The 22,814-nt window shown below is 40.2% G+C and overlaps 1 protein-coding gene across 2 annotated transcripts in view; it reads left to right on the top strand.

The window, feature by feature from the left end:
- LOC118109629 (delta(1)-pyrroline-2-carboxylate/Delta(1)-piperideine-2-carboxylate reductase-like) overlaps positions 1-22,814 on the top strand; it is an 84,597-nt gene that overhangs the window by 37,324 nt on the left and 24,459 nt on the right. The gene's annotated exons all lie outside the window — the stretch shown is intronic.

Below are 22,814 nucleotides of genomic sequence, written 5' to 3'. Positions count from 1 at the left end.
AGTCTGCAGCACACACCAGGATTTCTATGGAGTTCAAGTTTTGACATTCAGAATGGTGATAATAGGGTGTTCTGCCTTGTTTATAACTTTTCATATCGGCATGTATCGGCAAACGCCAAAACCAATATGTCTGTGTAAGGTTTATATTGGCCATATTATTGACCAACCAATATATAACTAGCTCTATTTCAAACATAGCACATTATCACCTGAATCACATTAAAATCATTTCTGTGATCTGTTCTCGGTGTTTTCTCTCTACATCCAACTCACTGTGATTCTTTCATATCTGTCTGTAATTATTCTCTGTCATCATGTCGCTGTTTGTCCGTCTGTCTGCCTGTCTGTCTACCTGTTTGTCTGTCTGCCTTTTCGTTCATCTGTCTGTCTATCTATCACTTTGCCTGTCCGTCTGTCTGTCTGGCTGTCTCAGGACTCATTACTAGTGGAAGCTTAGCTAACTGTGGAGCCAGCTGGATTCCAGCACTGGTCTCCACTCATTGCCTCGAGCCCTAAATCATCTCTTATACACACACACGAACCAACGCACCATTGTCTCTCTCTCACACACACACTCACACACACACACACACATTACTCTTGTCTGCAGTCCTAAATGAGTCCCATAAAGCAGAGAGGGGGTCGGCTCCAGCCCTCCCTAAGGGCCGCCAGTGCCTCCTGACACAGATTGTTGCCTCATCCCGACTAAGAATGCCTTGTTCAAACGCTGGCTGTTTATGGCAGGTGATAGCGAGGGGAAAGGTCAGATCCTGGGGCAGAGGCAGAGATTGTCCCGGTCAGTAGGAAGTGAAGAGCTGACAGGCTGGTAAATACTGTGAGATGGATGTGGAGGATTGTATGCGCTCGAATAAACCTGACTTCAGTTCTAGTGTAAAAGTAATCCACTACTGGAGGTAGCGATGCAAGCGGACGTAGCGATGCTAAGGCGCACCCCATGTGTGCCCTTGGGCAAGCACTTGTGTGCAGTGTGTGCGGTTCTCCGGTGTGTGCTTGCGTACGTGAACGTGGGTCAGAGGAGGATATAAGAGGACATTTAAGCTAAAAACACAGTGTAAATGACGCCTTTTCGAGTCGAATGTGAATGTCGCGGCTTGCGGACACTTGAATAACACCACACAAGCATGTTGTGTTTTTTTTCTGTTGTTTCTTTACGTCTGAAGAAGGAGTCCCATTTACTTCAACTGTATTGGATTTGTTTGGAATACTGTTTACCCCTGAGACTCCAAAAGTGTTTTGTGGACTCAAACACTTGTGAACTATTCCTTTAAAGGGCTGCATCAAATGCAACCTGTTGATCACAAAAGTATTTTTCACAAGATGAGTTTTGATGATTAAAAGACAGGGGAAAGCCATATTATTAGGTTTTTGTGAGGGATATGAAATAATGAACAATTATTAAGGTGCAAACACCGAAAATGCTGGTATGTACTTTTTTGCAGTGTCTCAGTACCTATCATTTACTTTTTATTCAGGAGAAATAGGGACCACAGAGAATTGGTATAGGAGCTCTTGTGCAGCCTGACCTTGGAGTTGCTTCAGGTATGCGCCTTGGAATTCACCACTACATGATAATGTACAGTCAAACATACTGTACATGACAGGTAGTATTTCATGGTCTGTGCAGTGTTCTAGTAAAGGGAACAGTGATACACTTGTTAGAGCTCTAACTCAATGACTTACCTTTGGTTTTCTATGGCAACATTCAGTCAGATTTACTGGCAAAGTGAATGAATTCAGCTTGGTGAGTTGCTTGTTTCAGCCACCACCTGCATGTTACAGTTCACTATAGTTCAGACTTGGTAAAGAGCAGCACAGTCTGTATAGTAGACCAGTCTCGGTTCTGATAAATAAGAAAAAAAGCTGTGTAACAAAGCAACCTTGAGATAATCAACATTTTTACATGGTTTATTTAGTTTATGAGGTAGGAATGACATTTAACCACATAGTTTTATATTCCATTTTCACTTTAGCACTCAAGGGGTGGAGGGATTTCTCAAAACAACTTGACTGTCCTTTTCAACAACAGGGAGTAATGTTGAAATGAACCAAAAGTCAATGTGTGTTTGTTTGTGTGTGTGTGTGTTTGCAAATGGTCTGTCATGTCACCTGAGTGGTGTGGACTGATGTTGGCTCGATGTTGAGTGAGATGTCGACCGTAACACAAGGGTTTTAGTTTAGTTTTTCACAGCTTCGTAGTTCTTCAGACATTTGCTTAGTGGTCGGCAAACAGTGGAGGTGTGTATGTGTGTGGGTGTAAAAAGATCACCCACCTCTTTCCTTTTCTTCCCAGCTGGTCAGCTGTATGGATACAACACTGTGTATCTAACAGCACTTTGACTTGGTTTTGTGAGTGTTTCATTGTTTTACCTCAGTTCTCCAGCACATTTATGGTTAAGACTCCTAGCTCACTTTTTACAAGTGCAGAACAGTTATTCCAAACATACACAATATGTATCTGATGTGTTTATGGTTGAACTGTGTCAATGTCTTTACTAAGTTCTGATCTCAATCCAGCTTTTTAAGTTGAAGGCAAAAAGTCAACATTAAGAACATTAAATGTCTTACAACGAGAACCCTGTCTCCTTCAAAATAAGTTCTTTACGGCCTTACTAAGCTTTGACAAATGTGTTTTTGAGGAAATGTGACATGTAACGTTTTTATTTATCCATTCCAAAAGGCTGCGGTCATACCAAAACTTAAAAGGGCAAAACTTCATACTAAATTATTTAATTTCAGTTAAATCCCTGTGATCAATGGGTTTAGGGGTCATGTTAATCCGTGTAAATCTTGTACATCAAGTTATATGTCTGTGAACTTTGACATGACAAGGGTTAATTAATAGGAACAAATTATGACAACAGTTATCTGCTGTTAGCACCGTTTAGGTTTATCAAAGGGTTAAAAGACAAAAGTCAAAGGTACAAATATGTCTTTTAAACAAACTGAGTTTTTTGTCTATCGTGAGGAAGGTCACTATAGTAGCTTACTAACAGCAGAAGTACTGTGATTGCCTCGTGGTAAGTGGCTCTTGTGTGTTCAGCAGCAGTTGCTGGACTTCCAGCCACACTTAGTGAAGATGCTCGGACTTACCTGTGTGACGGGACAATATATGGAACCCACAGACAGGAGGTGAGTATGGTCGTCAATGCAGACTAAGCACAGGACACTAAGAGTGTTGTTCACACCCTGTGTTCGATGTGTTATTAGGTTTAGGCTTCTTAAACACTTGATTACAAATTTGGTTAAAGATTGAAAATGTCAAGGTTTAATGCTTTGAATCAACATTGCCTTTTATTATTGAACCAAGACCACAGATATAAATAATACCATTTTAAGCTCATGTTTATTTGAAAACAAATTTTACTATTAAAATGTATTTGCATTTAACGTGTGTGCGCGCGCATATGTTGTCTGCACACCAGTACCTAGAGCGCTAAAGCATTACACTTGTGTACACATCGACCAAGTGCGTAGGAGCCAACGCCCTAGAGAACAGACTGGGCAGTGTGTGAGCCCACAGGAAATGTGTGTGTGTAGGTGTGTGTGTGTGTGTGTGTGTGTGTGTGTGTGTGTGTGTGTGTGTGTGTGTGTGTGTGTGTGACTTGCAGAAAGGAAGCCGGATGGAGAGTTTGCACAGGTGTGTGAGGGCTGTGTGTGTGTGAGTGCGTTCGAGGACTTTGAAACTCCAATGTTAGTCTGTCTCTCCTTCCATCTTTGAACATATCCTGTGCAGAGGACCAGTGTGTTGAATCTGAAGTTACAGAGAAGGGAGTCTTTGTGTGTCAGCAGCTGCACGAGTCTCGCAGTGCTCTGGTTTCTTACACTGTCACGGTGAAGCACAACATCAAGGTGAAGGTTTGGGAAAGTGAATGGAAATGACTCTTCAGGGGAACTACTTCAGATGGAAAAGGTCTCAGTAATCTCGTGTTGATGTCTCTTAAAATATTCCTCATACATTATCCTCATACTTCCCAAACAAAAACCAACTGACACTACTGACCATCGCTGCTGATTCCAAGTAAAGACAGTGTCCATTTCTCAATGTGCCTTTAAAGTAGTTCAGCTTTGAATCAAGGCAAAATCCCAAATGATACACTTTAGTTTTAAAACACATCACCTTTGCTACATTTACTAAATGGAGACTTTTTTGTAAGCGATGACACAAACACGCACATTCACACCCTGATCAGGTCGTATCAGGGATAACGAATCCTTTCCTGCTTCTGTGACTCTCTTCCCAAAGAGCAACAAAGAGCATCACCCTCTCTGAGCAGATGCTTATACATGTTGTTTAAAACACATTGTTAAACAATAAATGTTTGAGTGTGTATGTGGCCTAAGTGCTGGCCTTTTCTGCTGCAACTGTTTTCTACATCTCACAGATACAAAAGAAGGTGTCATTAGCACATAGTTGCAACGAACCTATTGTGAAAAGTCTTATCTCCCCTGTCAGTAAAGTGATTAGGGATAATCTTTTGTTAAGAGGCTTCAAGTACTTAAGACACAGTTTTCACAGGTTTTCCCTTTCAGGAGATCAACGACAAACATCAGACCAGAAGATTTATACATTAGGAATCCTGTGAATTGCACTTTTTGTCCTTCTGCATAACTAAGTCAACCCGTTTAGTCCTTTTTCTCTGTATAATTTTATGTAAACCAAAGAAGTGTTCAGATTGCCTTTCTTTGATCATTTCATTTCTACTATTCTTTTTATTTTATTGTATACTGTTTGTTTTTTTTGTCCCTTTTGAATCCCTGGTTTGCCACAAGGCAAATTCACAATGCCATGCATAGTTGTGGGGATAAAGATACAAGGTTGTGGTTAATTTTTGCTCCAAGCAGAGCAGCACTTGAACTGACCAGAAGGATACTGAAACTGACCAGAGGAGTATTTCGGTCCCTGGGTCAACCTGAGGGCAGATATCACGTCACAGACATAATATCGTTCTGATTAAAGTGAAGGGGTTGGTCAGCACTGGTCATATCCTGGTTTCATATCATCTTAATTTGTTCTGATGAAATTTATTTAGCTAATTTACCAAAACTTGCCAAATTTGTTTTGATCCATTTTGAGGCCTGTTTACGTTTCCATGGTGATATCATACACTTCTGCCACGATCTCCGAGAGGGGATTGTTGTCACAGCAGCATAAATGAAGAGACTGGAGTGGATAGATAATACACAACACTAAGCCAGTCTGCAGGCCACACACACACACACACGCACACAACACACACACCCTGGGTGGTCTTGCTCAAGCTACAGGGTTAATGACAGTCTTGTTTGGAGGGATTGACTCCTAAACCTCAAACATAGCATATATGTGTGTACACATGAACGCAAACACACTTACACATGTGCACTTACACATAATACATGATGAACAGCATTGTCGGACAATCAGCCATTTAAATGCACTGTGGTCATCAGATATTTACATACGCATGAATATGATGCTAGGTTCACTAGCTCTATTTTAATTGAATGAATTTCCAGTCACATTAGACAACCCTCTGCACACCTGCCTCACAGACCAAAAACAGAGCTAAAAGGGGGTGTACTTGGTTATGTAAGAGCAAGATTTCAACTTTAAGAACTTTGAAGTGTTTTTATTTTTTTTTGCTCATAAACATGGAAAATGAGAGGAAAAAGAAGATCAAATTGGTAAAATAACCTTGGAAGTAATGAGAAAAAGATCTTCACAAGTTGTTCTGCTTTGAACATCTTTGCATTAAATCTGTTCACAGAAGAAAATCAAAAGTGATAATGATTGATGAGGTTTGAGAGGGAATCGGATGAAACCTGCTTGTAGACTTTGAATTAAAGGTTTTTACAGTTAAACACATTATCAGATGATCTGTTTTAACCAGATTAGCGATTGTGCCTGTCTTTTCTAACTTTATCTGTGATTACATATTAATATATGGCTTATCATACAACATAGCTTTTTCATACTATATATGTGAAATTTTGAGTCTTCAATCTAGTTGAAGGCAAACACTACAATGTGACACACTGTGATTGGCTGCAAACAAATTAAGCAGCAAGTCTTTTCAATTCTGACTTTTCTTTTTTACCAAATAAAGCAGAATTTGGTCGTTCACGTGCACTGTAAATAAACCTCTCTTGAACTCCTGCAAAACTCCTTGTGCCGTCAAAATTCTTGATACAAATGTGTCTGTGTGTCTCTGATGAGGGATGTTTTCGTATGTTGTGATACAACAGGAAGTGTTGGCCCAACAATCTGATTGGTCACAGATGGGGTACCAGCTGTAAACCTCAGCGAGCGGTTCATACACACTCCGTCTGCCACCAATCAGCTAGGGAGCGATCGTTCTCTTCTCCTCTCTGTTAATCTCACTGCGGTACAGTGAAAACATCATCGGAGCAGAATTTTCAGCCACAGCGCACGAGTGGTAAGTAAAGCTCTAAAGCCACTGAAATGATACTAAAGGGAAATTATATTTAAACATCCTTTTTTTTTTAACTTTTGTTTCTTTGAAATTGCGAAGATGTGGATATAGGAGGGACCAGAGGTCTAAGATGACAACAGATGAATGGGTTTGTGTGCAAGCCTGTAAAAACAGCTGCTCGTTTTGCTTTGGGAACTATCAGCATACACACACACACACACACACACACACACACACACACACACACACACACACCACACACCAATGCACCAACGCCCCAACTGAGCCAAGTAACCCAAAAGGAGAGAAAACGCGCTTCTCACGTACCTTCCCCACCCACTCCTTCAAAAAACAAAAGCCAATCACTTCTGGTTTGCATTCACACTGAAGTGTGCACACGCGCACTCACACACACACACACACACACACAATACTCAGGGCCCTCTTGTCTTGCCACTCAAACACTAAGACATATTCTTTGTTTGTCGTTGTGTACAAATGCATACTCGCAACTCAAGCACCACCCCCGTCCTACAAACACAGACACAAGAACATCAACAAATAAACACTTACTCCTGTCCTTCTATTCACTGACTTGTTTCAAATAAGAGCCAGGAACTCCGCAGGAAAGTCCAAACACACAAACCTACTCACTTGAATCACATCCTACACATTCAAATGAGCAGGATCGCATCAGTTCTGTTGAAACATTGTTTTCTTCTCAATTTGTTTGTCTGCGGTGTAGTGCACATGGCCTTTCCTTGCCTTTCTCAGCAAAGTTACAGTTATATTACGCATGCAGCGTGAATGTTTTGTGTGTGTATAGGTGCCAAGGGCTGGACCAGGGCTGGACCAGGGCTTGGTGCCAGCATGGATAAAGAGCAGATGGCGACCCTGACAGGGCAGAAAACCTCCAGTTCCCACATTCTCCTGTTCTATTCAGCCTTCACTTTTATACTTCTTAATGGCAGCATGGCATGTGTGACAGCGATAGCTTAGATTTACTTGAATGCACAGACGTTTATAAGGGTGGAAAAAAAGGGGTGGGGGCAAAGACGTCTGCTCTCTTGTGCATACGATTTCTTTTCATGGAGCGATCGTAGACGTTATGGGAACCGGTCGCTCGTGTCTGGTCACTTACTGGAAAGAGCAGGCTTCAGAATGACGAGAACGAGCCCTAGCCATGATAACTGAATGATGACCCCTGATGACCGGAAATATCCACTGTCGTCACGGGAAAGAAAAAAATATCATCCTTGTTCCAGAGTGATACAATTACACAGAGTCATTCAGAACCTCTGCGTTTTAATGTAGTCCTTCAAATATTTTTGTTTATTTAAAATTCATCTCAGATTTTCCTGCACAAGCTCAGCAGTGACTCTGACACAAGTAGACATTTTTCACTGCAATCATTTTGATGTGGCAGGTGGTTGGTGACTGGCTCCTGCATCTTGGTTGCATGTTGGCTCCCTGCCATAGATTACTGGGACACTTAATTGAACTGAGCCATTGTTAACAATAGCTATGTCTCAAATTCAGGATCCTTCGGAAGCTGAGTTTTAAGATTGCAATTGCATCACAGCAGCTGAGAAATGCATCCTTCTATTCCTGTGCAACGAAGGGTTCAGCAGGTGGATCCTTCTTACACCAGTCTATCCCAAGATCCATTGCGTGCTGGTGACGAAGCTAATGACCTAGCTATGCTAGCTAGCAGTCGGCACAATGGTAAAAACGGGGCAAGCTAGTGTGGAACGCTTGTCTGTACACCAGGCCATCTCATTTTGGACCTGCCTTCAAAGACTATGCATCTCTTTGAGGACTTGGTCTACGAAGACGAAGCCTCTGCACAGGATGCAGCTCCTGAATTGGGACACACCAAAAGTGTATTTAACCTTTGCTTTTCCTGCTTTGACAACTCAATGTCTGCAGTGCCAGTGAAAGCAATTTATTGTCCTCGTTTTTGCATAATCATTTTACATTTGAGGAACTGGGGGTCGTTTTGTATTTGATAACAAATGAAAATCCTCATTCATGTGAACAGGTACAACAGGGGGCTGATGGGTCGACTATATATACTTGTGCTACTGTTTCATTATTTTTTTGCATGGAAGTGTGTTTATCACAAGAGTTAAACAAGAATACCTTGTATTTTATCTTCTCCCTCGGTACAGAATATTTGTTTCTTGCTCTTCGTCTTATTGATGAAGCCATTAAATTAATTAATTGACCCAACAAGGGTTCAATTCTTGGCATATTTTAAGACATGTAAGATAATTCAAACTATCTCTGTCTCATTGTTACCACCCCTGTTCACAGTGGCTGCTGTTCAACAGGAGTTAACCACGCTTGTATAAATGTAAGCCTTAGCATCACTAAATAGTAGCTGACTTCAAAGGTACAGTGTTCCAGACATTACATGCACATTACAAAGACTTTTCAGTAGCTTTTCTGAGAACTGGACAATTTGGATGAGTCAGGACTTACTGAGGAATATGGCAGCAGCAATTTCCTCTAAATGTATATACAACTTATATAGCATGAAGGAATAACATGTTTCATATTTAAAAGTAAGTGAGTAGTTTATCTGCTGATCTACAAACATTTCTTCACATCCTGCTTCTTAAGAAAAAGTAGGGGGATCACCGATACAGACAGGGAGGAGGACATGAGAGCTACATGAGAGGAAATGAGAGATGTGTCCGAGGACGAAGACAAGGAGAAGTTAGGAAGAAGTGGATCATGACCAAACCTTTAGCCTCCTGGCACAGGTGGATTCACAGGTCTTAAGGCAACTTGTGTTTTATACGCCTTTCAGAAAGCAGATAGTTATTTGATTCTGTGGTATAGCAGTACATGTAACTATGTAACTGTACTGCAGACTTGAGATGGCAGAAGATTTCACTATGAGATAGAGAATGTTGAAACTCTGCTGTAGAAAATGATGAAACTCTTGACTCCAAACCATTGCTGGGATGAAAAAAAGTCAAAGTTCAAATTTGAAACAGCCACATTCTTATGATTATATAAAATAAAAGCTGGAAACACAGAAAATGAAATTTAATAATATATAAGTGAGTAGAATATTTCCAATTCACATTTTTAATGACAAACTATAGCTAATTCTTTTTATGTAGTAATCTCAAACTGTATTTTGGGATCAGTGTGATTTCAAACAGATAAAAGTGACTTTTGACTAGAGTCTGATTTATTGGTTTGGCCAATTAAATAGGCATATATGAGCTTTTCATAGATCTATTGGTTTCATCATATATATTTGCTGTTATGTGATTTTAAAACTTATTTTACAGAGTAAACAATGCAGAAAATAACTTTTACATAAGATTGTTACCTTAATTAAATCTCTTTGTCATATGGTTTGGATAACAACATCATAGGAATCATTGCCAGTTTTTATTTATTTATTTATTTTCATTCTTTACTTATTAACGCCCACCTACAATGTTTTAGCTGCATCTCGAAACGTCTTGCTTTTCATTCTAGCGCCTACGTTGTTAGGTTAGAGCGGCCACACTGCCCCTGTGAGCCTTCTTCTTCAGGGCCTCACCTATTGTCTCAGCGTATCAAACATGCCTCAAACATAAATACTTGCAACACTTCCTGTCACTGTTTCAAAGTAAAAGCAGTCCAACGTTTCTTTTGACTAAATCCATTCGTTTGTTTTAACAAGGATTTTTGTTGTTGTCACAGAACCAGAAAATGTACTACTTCATAGCGCATTGTCCTGGCGTTGAGTTGAGTGCACAGTCCTACTTTCAAGTGAGGAAATACAGAAGTCATACCAGAAATCTAACACTACAGCCTCGCAGCAGGAACACTCCCTAGTAAACAACAGTCGCCTGTGAGATGAAGCAGATCAGCGATGCAGCCATCACGCACTGCACACGCATCCAGTGTGACCTGGGCTTGATACTGGTATCAGCATCTGCTCCCAGATGTCCATACTGGTCGGGCTCCAACAATGGCCTTAAATGCAACACACAACAGAACATTATAGAGTAAATGCCAAGTTGTATGTTGAGAGCAACTGACAACAGCAGTCCATACTGTAATGAACACCTTCAGTGACAAGCAAAATAAAAGTCATACAGATACATCATTTAAATTCTTACATTTTGATTTTTAAATATCTTTCCTAATGACATGATTGTGGCCAATATTGGAAAAGAACTTGCATGTAACTGTTAACTTGGCTCCTGTAAGCACAAAAGTGTCTTTGTACAAAATATGTTGCTATAAAATGTATTTTCAAGATGATATCACTTATCTGTTGTATGTATGTTAATCAAAGAGCAGGAGAGACAAAGAAACACAGAGACAGACAGAGATTAAAGAAGAGAAAGACAGATGGCAGTGTACTGTATTGCCCCTACAAGCAGAAATAAACAATAAAACCATAGGCTCTTGGCATCAGGAATACCTAAAGAATTTGATTTGATGCCCCTGCTTAGGTCGGCACTTGGTTGCGTCCTCCACCCTTTGCTCTCCATCTGGCCTACATTGTCTGGCAGCCATGAGTGACAGATAGTATTGTTCCCACGGAGACAGTTGCCGTGGTGGCACACTCCTGAGGGTGTAGCCTGTCCACACACACATTCTCCAGCCTCCCTGTGAACCTGTTTCCTGTGTGTGGGTTTTCCTGCCAGATGGGTGAGTCGTGCCGGGAAGTGCACCATCTCATCAGGTCTGCTTCTCTTCGGACTGGCAGGTGTCTCCCTCATGAAGTTTCCCATGTGAAACAGACGTAGCGGGATGTGAGGTTGTTTAAAACGTGTTTATGAGATTGTTTCAGTCTCTTTAGACAAGCGAAAGTAGTAATTTCCTAAAACAGCTAGTGGCTGTTGTGTTTATATCAAATATACTCAAGCAGGAGTAAAGAGTTCACTTGTTTTAAGCAGAGGATTACACACGTTTGGTGTTTATTGCCTTGGGATGTGTATGTGGGACAGTATTTAACATAGTAACCGTCATGTTCGTCATAATGTAGGATCATCCAGTGCAGCAGAGGAATAAACTATGCAGACTTTGGATACATGGGTAAATAGTTAGTCTGATCAATGTTATTGTTGTATTTGGTCTTTACATGGGATTGACAAGACATATATTCCATAAACCATAGGACCAAAACATGTAGAGTATGCGTATGGGTCAGTCAGTGACTTGCACAACATTAAAGTCGGTAAGACAAAAAACACTTACTGTATCCAGGATATAAGTAGGTATATGTAAGTATATGTAGAATAGGGGTGGACAACAGGCCTCTCAGACCCACAAGCACTTGGGCGACACTGCCCCCGCACTGTGTTTTGTCTCAAGCCTAATTATACATTAAAAAACCTTTGTGTGCATGTGTGTGTGTGTGCGTGAGTATGAGTGTGTGTATGTGCTGGTGTTGTAGCCAGATTGACTTTAGGCTGTCAGTGCTCATTAGGATAATGACTGTGGGATCTGGCAGGTGCCCAAACTCTGTGAGAGGGATGATTGGAAGAGGGAGGGGGGAGTGTGAGCGACAAGAGTTATAATGGCCTGGGGATCCCTGGGATCACATTTCATCCACTGCACACAAACACACACACACACACACTGATATAAACAGACGAAGACCACGGCCAGTATTAATGATCCATCCAACGCAGATCTGCATAAGTCGTAAAGATAAATGAGCGAAACATAAAACAAAACTGGAGGACTGTTTCTTCCTCATATCATTTGAACTTCAGCTCCAGACACACAGTTTATGTTACAGTAACTCTTCCAAGGCTTAGTTATTTAAAACGTTTTTGACACAAAGAGTGCCTACTACGTGTCTGTTCATGGTACCTGGTACAAAGTCAAGGCTATACTTACGTTCTTCCATTGACTCTTAATGGCACAGGAAGAAAAGTTTTGTGTTTGGTCCGAACACACCATACGATCTTCTAAACTGCTGTAATTGATATAGAAATGTAAGAACTAGTGTTACTATTAGTCCCTCAAAGTTACTGACAACTCAGATATTAAAAATGATAAAATGTTTATGTGAAACGAAGATGTATTCAAATTTTTAGCTTGCTAGTTTCAGTCATGTGATGCTGACTCTTCTATGCTTGAAACTGCGATTTAGAATCCACCAATATCCAATCAAATCCACTGATTTGAAGTTGTATCAACCAAAGACAGCCTGCAGCAAAATTCAGATAAGGTCAGAAATGTACGACCAGGTTCCCACAGAGTGACTGCTAGGACCAAGGTCAACGCACAAATCGATGAGATTATGAGTAGGAATAGATGTCATTTGTGAATATATTTCATGAAAAATACACACTAAGCAAAACAAGTGAGGCGATTAGGAAGAAGGTTTGTGACATTGATCTACATTAGCCATTGTATTTATCTGCCATGCCTCAGACTAATATCGCACAGTCAAGATTTTAGGTCCATCTCGCACAGTGTAAACTTACAAGATAGTTGATGTTGCACAGTCAAAAATTGGCTTTAGAAAAAATCAGTTTGAACACAGATCAGCGTTAAGACAAAATAGGCCTCAATTCATTTGCCTGTCACTTCTGACATTCATTCAGTAAGTAGGTAGAGTAAACGCTCAGTTTAAGACAATCTAAACAGAAGAGCAAAAGATTTTTCATTATTGCCAGTTCAGCAGACAATGTGACATTGTTGTTACATGTTGTTATTATTACCTCCACCAAGGAGATAATGTTTTCACTCCTGTCCATTGGTTGGTTGGTTTAAAATTACACCAAAAGTAGATTTCATAAAAACAACTGAAGAGATATACAGGATTTTTTAATCTTTGCAAGATTTTTCAACTTTTTCGTAAAAAGCATCGAGGACCGACAGATATTTATGAGTGTGCAATGTGGAGCAGATCCCCCAGGAATTCACTGAATATAAATGTATGATGTGTTGGGCTTTGGTGGAGGTATGAACTCTGTTGTTGGATAGTGCCATTCTATTTACTACTGGCATTCGTTGCATGCTTTAAGGCATTCGTGGTCTGCACTCTGACTGGTACCAGTGATAATGAGTAGGGACACACACACACACACACACACACACACACACACACACACACACACACACACAAACCGTCCTGCTCAAATAAACACAGACATACAATTGCTGGGCTGAAGTCCAAACAAGGCGGCTAAATGTGAAACTCCAGTCGACTGCTCTATCTCTTTGATGCGGTTGTGTAGACTCAGACACCAGTGCGAGGTGGTGTGTTTGTCACAGAATCCTTCACCCGGGCAGATCAAGGGCATTCGTCACACACTCAAACATAGCACATGTCTGCGGACAGGAGGATTATCTGTTCTGAATGGAAAGGTCAGGGTGAGGCAGCAGCTCGGATCAATGGAAAGACAGCACTGATGCTGAATAGAGCCACAAAGAGGTTCAAGAGGAGCAGGTTCCGTTTAAAAAATAGAATGACAAAAATGTTATTGTATAGTAACAATGCTTGTTTCAGCATACAACAATTGGAAAATAATTTTGTGCCTTCACGTCAAAAAGCTAACATTTAAAAAAAACAATCTGATTTGAACAATCAAACTTTTTCACTACTCCACACATCAACCAAATTTAACATCACTTTTATCATCTTTTGATTTGAATGCGTCGTAAAAATCTGACTTGTTATTTGAGTCAACATGGGCTCTGTTTTAACCTGCCTCAACCCCAAACAACTTCAGCTTCATTTAATTATACACGAATTATGCATTTAAGGAATTAAATTAAAACCCAAATTGCCAAAACCCAAAGTCTGAAAGAGTCAAACAGTCTCAACTAGTCCTAACATGTCAGGTTGGGTCAGGCTGAAAATATGAACTATCACTGTGTGGCTTACATATCTGTGAAGATTCTCAGTAATCCAGGTCATAGTATCTTCAGGAGTTGTAAAAGCGTGCAAAGGCAACTGGACCTGCTTGTGTTTCTTAAAGACGTTTCAGCTCTCGTCCAAAAGGCTTCTTTAGTTCTAAAAGGAAAGGAAAGGAATTTGCACGTCTGTTTTTCTTTGCCCTTGGACTGTTGTGAAGAGTGAAAACCTTTTTCACAAATCTGGCTACTTCCTCCGGGTCTTCACTGGGAAGATGTGATGAAAGTTCTTCACTTATCTGCTCAGCCTTGGTTTTGAGGGCATCAGTTGTGGAGGGTCTTCCTCACTTTCTCGCTGAATAGTTGGTTCTGGGCCCTATGCAGAATTCTTATGGCTTGGTGGCCTTTAACAGTTGAGTCCAGACATACACTGTTGGGGATTATGTTTTGAAACACAAATGGTTCCTGTGGTCTGCAAGTAATTCCTCTCATACTCCCATATCCAATAAGGAATTTGACTGTATGTCTTGAGAGACTTATCTTAGCAACAGAACCGAAACCCACAGGAAGTGATTGAAATGTAACGTTTAGTCATTGTCATGGGTTCTGCGTCTGTTTCCACTGTTGTCCACATGCTTTGGAGACAAGTTACTGGAGTTAAAATGATGTGGTACAAAAAGCATGTTGCTTTCATTTCCAGGATGGTCAAGTCGTTCTGAACAAGGTCAACTGCAACAAGGAGAATATTGAGCATCTGGGGTAAAAAACACAATGTTTCCACTTACCCCTTTCATTCCATCTGACCTATTTTCCACTGACTCAATAAGACCTATAAAATATTTTGACTTTTACTCACTTTATAATGTATAAGATACAATTATAAAATGACAAAATTGCACTCGCTGACATATTTTAATCTTAATTTAAATTAAGGTCTCTCCCTATTTTCAGGTCTCTCCATAAGTTTCTGTGGTGTAAGTCTGGTCAGTGTTTGGGCCGCTATGGGACAGAGGCTTGTCTCGAAGCCTCTCCAGTATTGTCTTGGCTGCGTCTCAGGTCATTGTTGCTCTGATGTGAACTGTTGTCCCAGTCGCAGTCTGGAGCCGGTTTGCTCTCTAATGGGCATCCGCTGCTCGATTCTGACCAATCTCCCCGTCCCTACTGCTACAGTGCCAGGTGAAGCCATGCAATCGACAGCTGTTGCTCTTGCGATGGAGCACAGGCCTCCGCTCCATAACACCAAATATATATGAAAGGTTGTTCACCTATTGTTGCACATTTTGATTAGCGAGTGGGGGAACGCAGCTCACCTGCTGTTCTCCAATCGAGCTGGAGGAAAGTGATCTGTACTTGGAAACAAAGAACCAAGAGCTGAAAGGGTCAATCCATTAGCAGGTTAATGCAGTGTGTGTGTATGTGTATGTATGTGTGTGTGTGTGTGTGTGTGTGTGTGTGTGTGTGTGTGTGTGTGTGTGTGTGTGTGTGTGTTTGTGTATGTGAGGGACTGTGCGTGTTGTTGTGTGCTCATTCGAGGCTGAATGTGAGGTTATGGGTGGGAACCTTTTCTTCACTCTAGACCCAAGTAAAGAAAAACTCTTTTCTAGCACACCTCACTCTGGGAGAATAGTGGAGATGCTTCCCAGGAGAGCTGACCTCTCTCTGCCAGTGGGAACTTATTTGTCTCCTTCACTCTTTCTCCGCCTGCCTCTGAAAGGAGGATGCTTTAACCTACGCTACACTAGCTAGAGATCGTCTTGAGTTTCAGCCTTTACCATTGTCCCACGAGGATGCGCTCGACTTTCTCAGGTTTAGGAAAACATGACAACCTTTTCTAAACAAAATGAGAAGGAGAGAAAGGACTTTGACATGTATTAATTTACCTATTCAATTAATAATTTACTGTTGTTCAAAATTCAACACTGTGGATGTAGCCAAAGCCCAGACATGAGTAAATATCTCACAAAATTTGTAATCCTACTTAACCGAGTGTAAAAAAAAATATTTTTCAACTATGCTACCATTGTACCATTCCATGGAGCTGTGTTTGTAAATAATACATCTTAAAAGCATGTGTGTGATCATACAGACGTCTACTCTCTCATAAGTCTCCACTTGTGCTACAGTGGACAGTCCATCTCTCTGAGATTCAGTTGACAGACCTCATCTAACTCAGACCGCTGCAATCTCTCTCTTATTCTATTTAAATTAATGTATATCATAACGTGGGAGATAACGACATTAACGCACAAAAGAGATGTGCTTTACTTTAGATTATAAGGCCACTCTATGGAGTGTAGAGACTGGGTAATGATTACTGCCACCATCCATTGACAATGTACAAGTAGCTGAATAAGTATTGACTTGAAATAGATAAAAGAAAACTGTGCTTATTCACATTGGGATCCATAGATTTAATTACAATGAACAGAAAGACTCTTGAAGATGTTCCATAATCCTACATTCAAAGCATGGAGGTTAAAACAAGGTTGCCAGTTTAACCAGTCAGAGTTCCTGTGGTCTCAGTGATCTCTGACCCTGACTTGCACTTTTAAGGAGGTCCACATTAGTTCCAGTGCAGATACACCATAATCTCCTAATTTCAAAGAATAAAATCAGTTTCAGATGTTTTTCCTACATTTTATTTTAATTGTTGCTGTAATCTTTCAAAAAAGGGTCCACAATTTTACATTCAGAATAATCTGTCACTTCTCTCCTTTGTGGTGTCATATAATGCATAAATGAGGAAAGAAACTCCTAAATAATACTAAATGCTACAAGTTTCAACACTGTCACTTACACAGACACACACACAATAAACCTGCACATCTACTTATTTAAAGAAACACACAAACGAAAAGAAAAGGGGGAAACTAAAGAAGAGGACTATTGTCACTGTGTCCCCAGAGAGGTCCTCTAGTCATATCCCTGCCTCAGACAGGAAGTCACACATAATGTTGGCTAAACGGAAAGATACCAGGGGTTCCCTGAAGGAAACCTGAGACTGTAGGACACCGGATCACCGAGGGGGCCCGGGCCTCCCTCTATATCTGCAAGTACAATAGAACCTGCTGCACTAAGTACTATTCACCACAGGTAAGGGATATAAGGCCACCAAGTATGGAGAATAAAGTAGACAGCTAAGTATCCGCTGCTCTTTATTTAGAGGGGATTGTGTAATGGTGGCACAGGAAGAAAAGAGGTGATCATAAAAAACAGCAGTGTCGCTTTCACCTGCAGGTGACATCACTGGACAGTGGACACCTTTAACAGTGCCCAGGGATGTTGACAGTCTAATGCACAGTTCTTAAATAACAGTAGTGCAGGATTTATATGTCAAATGTTCATCCAACCTAAAGCGCTGTAGGTGTTTGAGCTCTCAGGGTTACAGACACTATGGAGGGTATATAACATCAGTGACCTCACACTTAAAACACATGCACACGATAAAACAGGATGGTGACCTCCTTACAGATGTGTTTGGCTGATCAACAATCGATAACAGCATTTGCCACCAATTAACAAGAATAAGGACAAAGGATGGGAACATTACAGAACAAACATATGGCACACGTAACAAGTGTCCTTTTTTCTTTAGTATGATCACAGCGTGTCAACAGTGTGCGACTCACTCTGCAACTTTGTGTCTGAACACGTCAGAGCCCGAGAGAAAATGAAGTGAGCCTGACAGGCATTCTGTTTTTTAACCTGATCCTGATGTATTAACCGATTACAGGCACATGCAGTGTAAATATATCAAGAAGAAAGCCCGGCAGACAAAACCAAACCTGAGGATAATTTCTGAGGCAGTTTATCATATGATATATGATATGATGTATATCATATAACATAAAATTGTGCATAAGATTCCCCAGCAGAGCATGAAAGGTGTGAACATTGTTATAGCCACAAACATGTGGCTTGCAAAAGTCTAAATGTATCATCATCTATCTCCTGAAGTTTCTTCAGTTTTTACATATAGCTGCACCCCAGGTGTGCTGTGTAAAGTGCAGTATGCAGGAGGCTCTACAAAGTGCTATTTTACATTATCTGCACAAATAGAAATGTTGCCCGTCAACATTTTAGCTTGTGCAAACAGTTTACAGCACTGACACTGCACATCATCATTATCTCCTGACAGTTCCAAATCCACATCATATGACCCACACGACACTAACAAATGCAGAAACTGTCAATCAGCATTAAAGCTCAGAATCCAACACAGTTTATTTTCTCTCATATCTGCTCTGTGTCTGTTTATTGATATACAAGATTTAATTTTCAAATTTTTGAGATTTTTCAACATAAGTTTCACCTTCATGTCAAATGTATGCCAAGACAATTAGTTAGAAAATACAAATAAACAGTAAAAGTACATGCAGTGTCTTCAGAGATTTTTCAGTATTCATTCAGATGTTTTGCACATTTTTTTTTATTGGCTAAAATTGCCATTTACTTCCATACAGACGTGAAACAGACATTGTTGCAGAACCTTTCCCCAGACATATATTTCTTGGAGGTTTGCCTAAAGGGTTTAATTCTTGTCTTATCAGAGTGAAGAAGGTTTTTCTCTCAGATGAGCAGTCAAGCAGTCATATACCTTTTATCTAAAGTGATAAAGTGACTCCACCATAAATGCCTGATACTGCTAACATCCCTCTGATTGGTTCTCCCACCTATGCAGCTCTTTTATACCCTTTTTATGAGAACATTGTGTGTGAACTGTGTATTAATTGCAAGTAGACCTGGCAAAGAATACTGAGCTGCTACCGTGCAAACTTCTACAAAGACTGCTTGTCAGTTGCTGAATTTGTGTTATTTAAACTCATTTTGTGGCTATAAGAATGAGTGAAGATGGACCTGCAGGCAGCTATTTAGCATCACTAGCATTGTTAGCATTGCTGTGCCATGCTGTATGTGCCCGTGTAGAAAGTGTAGATGCTGTTGTTGTGGTTCAACAGACCCATGCTGGTTAAGTGACATGATAAGTCATCGTTGTACTACTGCAGAGTCCTTTGACCTGATAATGAGCTGATGTACCTTGTCACTGCTGAAGACAATTAATCCAGATGAGTGCTGATGGCTTTTTTTGTCCTGTGTGACTTCGGAGTCTCAGTTGGTTGGTTCTTGGTTACCTCATGACCAAAGCCCTTCTTGCCTGATCACTCAGTTTGGCAGGACGAGCAACTCGGAAAGGTTCCAAACTTCCTCTGGCTCACAGTGAGGCCTCTGTGCTCCTGGGGAAACTCAGAGCTTTAGAAATGGCTTTATATTCCGGCTCAGAGTTATGCTTTGCCACAATTGTGGGCACAGAGATCCACAGATGGTTTCTCTGACTTGTCCTGACATGTAATGTGAACTGTGTGTACTCTGCTGTATGTACAGTCAATTCACTTTGCCACGTGTGGACACATCTCAAGGAAGATTAACAAACACAAAGCACCTAACCACAATGTGCTAAGCCTCTACAAAGAGACTGAATACTTTAAATACTTTTAGATTTGTTGTGAATTTACAACAATTTCGAGTGTAGTGTAGATTGATGAGGAGAAACGAGCTGTAAGTTTTAGTTCATCCATTGTTTTATATATCATATCATTATTTTAAAAAATGTTGATAAGAATTAGTTTTAATCTGACATTTAAAGGTATTGTTGTGTTGATCACAGTGGCGATTTCATTTTACAAAACAGAAAGTGAAAGCACACGGTAGAAAATACAAGGAAACTCTTACTAAAATGGAAAGTAGTCGCAGAAAGTCAAAGTCAAACAGTTGGCACGGCATCTTTTAAATATCACACTCATTTGAAGAAGATGGGACTTCCTCCAGCTGAGGTGGTCATCAGCAGAGGGGGATTTTTCACAGCCGGGAGGTGATGACGAGACCTGACAGATGTGTATTCTCACAATTTGAAGAACAAATTGAACCTAACGACCGCCCACCTCTCTGACCACTCCTTCCCTAATTTCCATTTTAAGTAGTTGGGCAGATCGAAGTGTGCGTGTCTTGTTGTTTACACCAAAAAGCCATTTGGTCCCAATCATCATAAATAATGGCTATGTATTATCATGTATTTTTCCACTCTCTGAAGAGGGGTAGTTGCTGACTGGTTTATTAACATGAACTAATGTTTTTGCTGTTTATGAAGTTATTTGCAGCATTTATAACCAATGAATTAATCCTCACAGTTTTTGAATAAATTTGGTTGTTATTCCTGTAATATCTCACATTTCATTTCTTCAGTTTAATGCCAGGAAGAAGCCTGATCAATATGTTGGTGCAACATTAAAGTCGGAGCTGATTCTTCTGAATCAGCCTGCCATCTTTTGTCAACGTCTAGTCAATGTTTGGCTATGGTTAGCAGCGATTAGCATCTAACGATCATCGACTGGGCGATGACAGCTTCCTCCACCCGGGATGTCCCTCCTCACTTTTGCGTCAAACAAACATGTCAATCAACTTCACTTTTGTCCTTGGAGTGAAAGTTATCGCCACCGTCACATGTCAACATTGCTGCATAGATGAAGAGTTCAGATACCCGTCTGAGTGAGATGAGCAGTGATCTGAATAACTAATTAGGTGCGACTTATCACAGCCAGGCACCTTATTTTAGCATTGAGAGCTGCCATTGTCCTTTAGTCACTGACAAACCCAAACCACTACAGTGTGTCTGCGATTGAGAAAAGTGAACTGTAAAATAAGACTATGATATGACTACTTTTTAAATTTGATAAACCTGTCTTATAAAGCTTAGATATGTATTTAAATATTTGGCAAAATAAACAGAAATATGTATTTAAAGGCTAAAATTAGGTAAATACAAACAGTGCACAGTGCAAAAAGATCAGATTTCTCCATTGAATCTTCTTTAAAACTTTTAAAAATTGCACTTGTTTTTTTATTAGTTCTATTTTTATAACACATCATTTGGAAATAAGCAATGAAACAAGCCAAATCAAACATTATTTAATTGCAGCTTTTTAGCCTTAAAAGACGAAAAGCTGTCTCGCTTCACAAACACCGAACCATCAGCAAACATTATATGATTCACTGTATTTTGTTGACATCAGTTTTGAGTGATTCATAAGCATTTTAGACAAAACAATAATTTTCTATATGTTTTCCTTTCTCGCAAAAGCTGTTTGCAGCGATGCATTATTGTGACACGTCAGGACATGGCGTCAGTCCGCAGCATATATAGGGAGAGGCTCATGACAAAAGAGGAATGCACATTCGTCAACAGAGGAGTACTACCAGTAAGCGATGTTGTTTAGAAATAGTCGTGAAATGCTTTCACTGGAACAACCTGTTGTTTTGTGGGGACCACGTGATGACTGTCACTTGTGGTATTTCTCTGTCCGTCTGCACTGACTGCAGACATGTTCAGACTAGTTCTCTCTTTGCCTGAACATTCATTTAAAAAAGGTTTCCTAGAAGCACGACCACAGAGTTCAACAGAAAGCAGAAGTTATTTTGTTGTGCTGAGTTTTTTTCAAGTTCCAGTTGTGTATTCAAAATAATTCCCGGCACCAAAATGTTTTTTTGAAAAACCCCTCATGCACACAACGGCACAGATTAATAACAACAGAGACAATCTATAAACAAGAATTTAATGCTTTTATATACATAAAATGGGATTATAGAGATTATTGGTAATGTGCAACAATCTGACAGCAGATTATTGGCTGACGTGAGGTAAGTATCAGTGAGATAGTGTTGGGTTGAAGATGTTGGACCTGGACATGTTCCACACTGGTTGGTGATTTCACATCATACGGGTATGAGGATGTAGAAACTGAATGTTGAAAAGGGTTTGTCTTTTGTGTGTGTTTTAATTACAAGCTTGTGATGAGGACCTTTGCTCTGATTGTTTCTTCATTACCCACCTCAGATTTCCTGGAAAGTCACACTGTGCTTATTCCTCTGACTCGCTCACCATTCATTCTAAGAATTTACATCGACGAACCACAAAAAAATTATTTCTTTGTCTCTATGTTTCTCAGGTCCGATGTAGACTCATTTAACCTGCTCGTCCTTCAAAGCCATGAGAGTCAGTTTCCTGCTTCTTCACTTCACACTCCTCTTTTTCTTTTATGTCTCAATTTCAAGGTGTAGCACAGTAGATGTGATTGACTTGAAATAAAAGAGAGAATCATATATTTCCTCAGGGTGAAGTTATCATCAAAGCTCTGCAGATCAGTGAATTATCATGATTATTATTATGTTGTGAAGTGGAAACACTTCACAACACAGTTATTGCAGATGTCTCCCCCTGTAATTCTACACACAGCATCATTGACAACAGACAGTAAATGACTTAAGTCCTTTAGATGATTTTTGATCGTCTACCATTAATGGTTGCATGGTTAAGTTGGCGATGCTTAAAAACCATAGAATTACAATGAACTTTGCTTTGTCTTTTGTACTTATATAAACCATATACTACATCAGTGTATACAGCACAATCTAAGGCTCTTAATGCAGGTTGTGTGACCACACTTTGGTTTTGTTGATAGTCTCATGGACTTTGTATGTGTCTAGATGTACAAG

The sequence above is a fragment of the Hippoglossus stenolepis genome, chromosome 5 (genome assembly GCF_022539355.2).
Source record: "Hippoglossus stenolepis isolate QCI-W04-F060 chromosome 5, HSTE1.2, whole genome shotgun sequence".
In the NCBI taxonomy this organism is placed as follows: Eukaryota; Metazoa; Chordata; class Actinopteri; order Pleuronectiformes; family Pleuronectidae; genus Hippoglossus; species Hippoglossus stenolepis.
Note: the sequence above shows the minus strand (reverse complement) of the source record. Positions and strands in the feature narration are given on the sequence as shown.